A 6,893-nucleotide genomic window follows, 5' to 3' on the forward strand; every position below is an offset into this window, starting at 1 on the left:
CTCATTCCGATTCTCCGAAGAAATCCCGGTCTCTGACGAGGCACTTTTCGCGCTCCTTCATATGCTCTCTCGCGACGTAGCGTCGGCAGCGCTGTCACTTATTCCGATTCTCCGAAGAAATCCCGGTCTCTGACGAGGCACTTTTCGCGCTCCTTCATATGCTCTCTCGCGACGTAGCGTCGGCAGCGCTGTCACTTATTCCGATTCTCCGAAGAAATCCCGGTCTCTGACGAGGCACTTTTCGCGCTCCTTCATATGCTCTCTCGCGACGTAGCGTCGGCAGCGCTGTCACTTATTCCGATTCTCCGAAGAAATCCCGGTCTCTGACGAGGCACTTTTCGCGCTCCTTCATATGCTCTCTCGCGACGTAGCGTCGGCAGCGCTGTCACTTATTCCGATTCTCCGAAGAAATCCCGGTCTCTGACGAGGCACCTTTCGCGCTCCTTCATTGGCTCTCTCGCGACGTAGCGTCGGCAGCGCTGTCACTTATTCCGATTCTCCGAAGAAATCCCGGTCTCTGACGAGGCACTTTTCGCGCTCCTTCATTGGCTCTCTTGCGACGTAGCGTCGGCAGCGCTGTCACTTATTCCGATTCTCCGAAGAAATCCCGGTCTCTGACGAGGCACTTTTCGCGCTCCTTCATATGCTCTCTCGCGACGTAGCGTCGGCAGCGCTGTCACTTATTCCGATTCTCCGAAGAAATCCCGGTCTCTGACGAGGCACCTTTCGCGCTCCTTCATTGGCTCTCTCGCGACGTAGCGTCTGCAGCGCTGTCACTTATTCCGATTCTCCGAAGAACTCCCGGTCTCTGACGAGGCACTTTTCGCGCTCCTTCATTGGCTCTCTCGCGACGTAGCGTCGGCAGCGCTGAAGCTTATTCCGATTCTCCGAAGAAATCCCGGTCTCTGACGAGGCACCTTTCGCGCTCCTTCATTGGCTCTCTTGCGACGTAGCGTCGGCAGCGCTGTCGCTCATTCCGATTCTCCGAAAAGAACGCGGTCTCTGACGAGGCACTTTTCGCGCTCCTTCATTGGCTCTCTCGCGACGTAGCGTCTGCAGCGCTGTCACTTATTCCGATTCTCCGAAGAACTCCCGGTCTCTGACGAGGCACTTTTCGCGCTCCTTCATTGGCTCTCTCGCGGCGTAAAGTCGGCAGCGCTGTCACTTATTCCGATTCTCCGAAGAAATCACGGTATCTGACGAGGCACTTTTCGCGCTCCATCATTGGCTCTCTCGCGACATAGCGTCGTAAGCGCTGTCACTTATTCCGATTCTCCGAAGAAATCCCGGTCTCTACGAGGCACTTTTCGCGCTCCATCATTGGCTCTCTCGCAACGTAGCGTCGGCAGCGCTGTCACTTATTCCGATTCTCCGAAGAAATCACGGTCTCTGACGAGGCACTTTTCGCGTTCCTTCATTGGCTCACTCGCGGCGTAAAGTCGGCAGCGCTGTCACTTATTTCGATTCTCCGAAGAAATCACGGTCTCTGACGAGGCCCTTTTCGCGCTCCTTCATTGGCTCTCTCGCGACATAGCGTCGTCAGCGCTGTCACTTATTCCAAATTCTCCGAAGAAATCCCGGTCTCTGACGAGGCACTTTTCGCGCTTCATCATTGGCTCTCTCGCAACGTAGCGTCGGCAGCGCTGTCACTTATTCCAAATTCGCCGAAGAAATCCCGGTCTCTGACGAGGCACTTTTCGCGCTCCATCATTGGCTCTCTCGCAACGTAGCGTCGGCAGCGCTGTCACTCATTCCGATTCTCCGAAGAAATCACGGTCTCTGACGAGGCACTTTTCGCGTTCCATCATTGGCTCTCTCGCGACGTAGCGTCGGCAGCGCTGTCGCTTATTCCGATTCTCCGAAGAAAGCGCGGTCTCTGACGAGGCACTTTTCGCGCTCCTTCATTGGCTCTCTCGCGGCGTAAAGTCGGCAGCGCTGTCACTTATTCCGATTCTCCGAAAAAATCACGGTCTCTGACGAGGCACTTTTCGCGTTCCTTCATTGGCTCTCTCGCGACGTAGCGTCGGCAGCGCTGTCACTTATTCCGATTCTCCGAAGAAATCCCGGTCTCTGACGAGGCACTTTTCGCGTTCCTTCATTGGCTCTCTCGCGGCGTAAAGTCGGCAACGCTGTCACTTATTCCGATTCTCCGAAGAAATCACGGTCTCCGACGAGGCACTTTTTGCGTTCCTTCATTGGCTCACTCGCGGCGTAGCGTCGGCAGCGCTGTCGCTCATTCCTATTCTGCGAAGAAATCACGGTCTCTGACGAGGCACTTTTCGCGCTCCATCATTGGCTCTCTCGCGACGTAGCGTCGGCAGCGCTGTCACTTATTCCGATTCTCCGAAGAAATCCCGGTCTCTGACGAGGCACTTTTCGCGTTCCTTCATTGGCTCTCTCGCGACGTAGCGTCGGCAGCGCTGTCGCTCATTCCGATTCTCCGAAGAAATCGCGGTCTCTGACGAGGCACTTTTCGCGCTCCATCATTGGCTCTCTCGCGACGTAGCGTCGGCAGCGCTGTCACTTATTCCGATTCTCCGAAGAAATCCCGGTCTCTGACGAGGCACTTTTGGCGCTCCATCATTGGCTTACTCGCAACGTAGCGTCGGCAGCGCTGTCGCTTATTCCGATTCTCCGAAGAAAGCGCGGTCTCTGACGAGGCACTTTTGGCGCTCCATCATTGGTTCTCTCGCGACGTAGCGTCGGCAGCGCTGTCGCTCATTCCGATTCTCCGAAAAGAACGCGGTCTCTGACGAGGCCCTTTTCGCGCTCCTTCATTGGCTCTCTCGCGACGTAAAGTCGGCAGCGCTGTCGCTCATTCCGATTCTCCGAAAAGAACGCGGTCTCTGACGAGGCACTTTTCGCGCTCCTTCATTGGCTCTCTCGCGACGTAGCGTCGGCAGCGCTGTCGCTCATTCCGATTCTCCGAAAAGAACGCGGTCTCTGACGAGGCACTTTTCGCGCTCCTTCATTGGCTCTCTCGCGACGTAGCGTCGGCAGCGCTGTCGCTCATTCCGATTCTCCGAAAAGAACGCGGTCTCTGACGAGGCACTTTTCGCGCTCCTTCATTGGCTCTCTCGCGACGTAGCGTCGGCAGCGCTGTCGCTCATTCCGATTCTCCGAAAAGAACGCGGTCTCTGACGAGGCACCTTTCGCGCTCCTTCATTGGCTCTCTCGCGACGTAGCGTCGGCAGCGCTGTCGCTCATTCCGATTCTCCGAAAAGAACGCGGTCTCTGACGAGGCACTTTTCGCGCTCCTTCATTGGCTCTCTCGCGACGTAGCGTCTGCAGCGCTGTCACTTATTCCGATTCTCCGAAGAACTCCCGGTCTCTGCCGAGGCACTTTTCGCGCTCCTTCATTGGCTCTCTCGCGGCATAGTCGGCAGCGCTGCCACTTATTACGATTCTCCGAAGAAATCACGGTCTCTGACGAGGCACTTTTCGCGTTCCTTCATTGGCTCACTCGCGGCGTAAAGTCGGCAGCGCTGTCACTTATTCCGATTCTCCGAAGAAATCACGGTCTCTGACGAGGCACTTTTCGCGCTCCTTCATTGGCTCTCTCGCGACATGGCGTCGTCAGCGCTGTCACCTATTCCGATTCTCCGAAGAAATCCCGGTCTCTGACGAGGCACTTTTCGCGCTCCATCATTGGCTCTCTCGCAACGTAGCGTCGGCAGCGCTGTCACTCATTCCGATTCTCCGAAGAAATCACGGTCTCTGACGAGGCACATTTCGCGTTCCATCATTGGCTCTCTCGCGACGTAGCGTCGGCAGCGCTGTCACTTATTCCGATTCTCCGAAGATATCACGGTCTCTGACGAGGCACTTTTCGCGCTCCATCATTGGCTCTCTCGCGACGTAGCGTCGGCAGCGCTGTCGCTTATTCCGATCCTCCGAAGAAATCCCGGTCTCTGTCGAGGCACTTTTCGCGCTCCATCATTGGCTCTCTCGCGACGTAGCGTCGGCAGCGCTGTCACTTATTTCGATTCTCCGAAGAAATCCCGGTCTCTGACGAGGCACTTTTCGCGCTCCATCATTGGCTCTCTCGCGACGTAGCGTCGGCAGCGCTGTCGCTCATTCGGATTCTCCGAAGAAATCACGGTCTCTGACGAGGCACTTTTCGCGTTCCTTCATTGGCTCTCTCGCGACGTAGCGTCGGCAGCGCTGTCACTTATTCCGATACTCCGAAGAAATCACGGCCTCTGACGAGGCACTTGTCGCGCTCCATCATTGGCTCTCTCGCGACTTAGCGTCGGCAGCGCTGTCCCTTATTCCGATTCTCCGAAGAAATCCCGGTCTCTGACGAGGCACTTTTGGCGCTCCATCATTGGTTCTCTTGCGACGTAGCGTCGGCAGCGCTGTCGCTCATTCCGATTCTCCGAAGAAAGCGCGGTCTCTGACGAGGAACTTTTCGCGCTCCATCATTGGCTCTCTCGCGACGTAGCGTCGGCAGCGCTGTCGCTTATTCCGATTCTCCGAAGAAAACCCCGGTCTCTGACGAGGCACCTTTCGCGCTCCTTCATGGGCTCTCTCGCGACGTAGCGTCGGCAGCGCTGTCACTTATTCCGATTCTCCGAAGAAATCCCGGTCTCTGACGAGGCACTTTTCGCGCTCCTTCATATGCTCTCTCGCGACGTAGCGTCGGCAGCGCTGTCACTTATTCCGATTCTCCGAAGAAATCCCGGTCTCTGACGAGGCACTTTTCGCGCTCCATCATTGGCTCTCTCGCGACGTAGCGTCGGCAGCGCTGTCGCTTATTCCAATTCTCCGAAGAAATCCCGGTCTCTGACGAGGCACCTTTCGCGCTCCTTCATTGGCTCTCTCGCGACGTAGCGTCGGCAGCGCTGTCACTTATTCCGATTCTCCGAAGAAATCCCGGTCTCTGACGAGGCACTTTTCGCGCTCCTTCATATGCTCTCTCGCGACGTAGCGTCGGCAGCGCTGTCACTTATTCCGATTCTCCGAAGAAATCCCGGTCTCTGACGAGGCACCTTTCGCGCTCCTTCATTGGCTCTCTCGCGACGTAGCGTCGGCAGCGCTGTCACTTATTCCGATTCTCCGAAGAAATCCCGGTCTCTGACGAGGCACTTTTCGCGCTCCTTCATATGCTCTCTCGCGACGTAGCGTCGGCAGCGCTGTCACTTATTCCGATTCTCCGAAGAAATCCCGGTCTCTGACGAGGCACTTTTCGCGCTCCTTCATATGCTCTCTCGCGACGTAGCGTCGGCAGCGCTGTCACTTATTCCGATTCTCCGAAGAAATCCCGGTCTCTGACGAGGCACCTTTCGCGCTCCTTCATATGCTCTCTCGCGACGTAGCGTCGGCAGCGCTGTCACTCATTCCGATTCTCCGAAGAAATCCCGGTCTCTGACGAGGCACTTTTCGCGCTCCTTCATATGCTCTCTCGCGACGTAGCGTCGGCAGCGCTGTCACTTATTCCGATTCTCCGAAGAAATCCCGGTCTCTGACGAGGCACTTTTCGCGCTCCTTCATATGCTCTCTCGCGACGTAGCGTCGGCAGCGCTGTCACTTATTCCGATTCTCCGAAGAAATCCCGGTCTCTGACGAGGCACTTTTCGCGCTCCTTCATATGCTCTCTCGCGACGTAGCGTCGGCAGCGCTGTCACTTATTCCGATTCTCCGAAGAAATCCCGGTCTCTGACGAGGCACTTTTCGCGCTCCTTCATATGCTCTCTCGCGACGTAGCGTCGGCAGCGCTGTCACTTATTCCGATTCTCCGAAGAAATCCCGGTCTCTGACGAGGCACCTTTCGCGCTCCTTCATTGGCTCTCTCGCGACGTAGCGTCGGCAGCGCTGTCACTTATTCCGATTCTCCGAAGAAATCCCGGTCTCTGACGAGGCACTTTTCGCGCTCCTTCATTGGCTCTCTTGCGACGTAGCGTCGGCAGCGCTGTCACTTATTCCGATTCTCCGAAGAAATCCCGGTCTCTGACGAGGCACTTTTCGCGCTCCTTCATATGCTCTCTCGCGACGTAGCGTCGGCAGCGCTGTCACTTATTCCGATTCTCCGAAGAAATCCCGGTCTCTGACGAGGCACTTTTCGCGCTCCTTCATATGCTCTCTCGCGACGTAGCGTCGGCAGCGCTGTCACTTATTCCGATTCTCCGAAGAAATCCCGGTCTCTGACGAGGCACTTTTCGCGCTCCATCATTGGCTCTCTCGCGACGTAGCGTCGGCAGCGCTGTCGCTTATTCCAATTCTCCGAAGAAATCCCGGTCTCTGACGAGGCACCTTTCGCGCTCCTTCATTGGCTCTCTCGCGACGTAGCGTCGGCAGCGCTGTCACTTATTCCGATTCTCCGAAGAAATCCCGGTCTCTGACGAGGCACTTTTCGCGCTCCTTCATATGCTCTCTCGCGACGTAGCGTCGGCAGCGCTGTCACTTATTCCGATTCTCCGAAGAAATCCCGGTCTCTGACGAGGCACCTTTCGCGCTCCTTCATTGGCTCTCTCGCGACGTAGCGTCTGCAGCGCTGTCACTTATTCCGATTCTCCGAAGAACTCCCGGTCTCTGACGAGGCACTTTTCGCGCTCCTTCATTGGCTCTCTCGCGACGTAGCGTCGGCAGCGCTGAAGCTTATTCCGATTCTCCGAAGAAATCCCGGTCTCTGACGAGGCACCTTTCGCGCTCCTTCATTGGCTCTCTTGCGACGTAGCGTCGGCAGCGCTGTCGCTCATTCCGATTCTCCGAAAAGAACGCGGTCTCTGACGAGGCACTTTTCGCGCTCCTTCATTGGCTCTCTCGCGACGTAGCGTCTGCAGCGCTGTCACTTATTCCGATTCTCCGAAGAACTCCCGGTCTCTGACGAGGCACTTTTCGCGCTCCTTCATTGGCTCTCTCGCGGCGTAAAGTCGGCAGCGCTGTCACTTATT

This window comes from Ixodes scapularis, unplaced genomic scaffold (assembly GCF_016920785.2).
Source record: "Ixodes scapularis isolate PalLabHiFi unplaced genomic scaffold, ASM1692078v2 ptg003668l_1__unscaffolded, whole genome shotgun sequence".
Lineage (NCBI taxonomy): Eukaryota > Metazoa > Arthropoda > Arachnida > Ixodida > Ixodidae > Ixodes > Ixodes scapularis.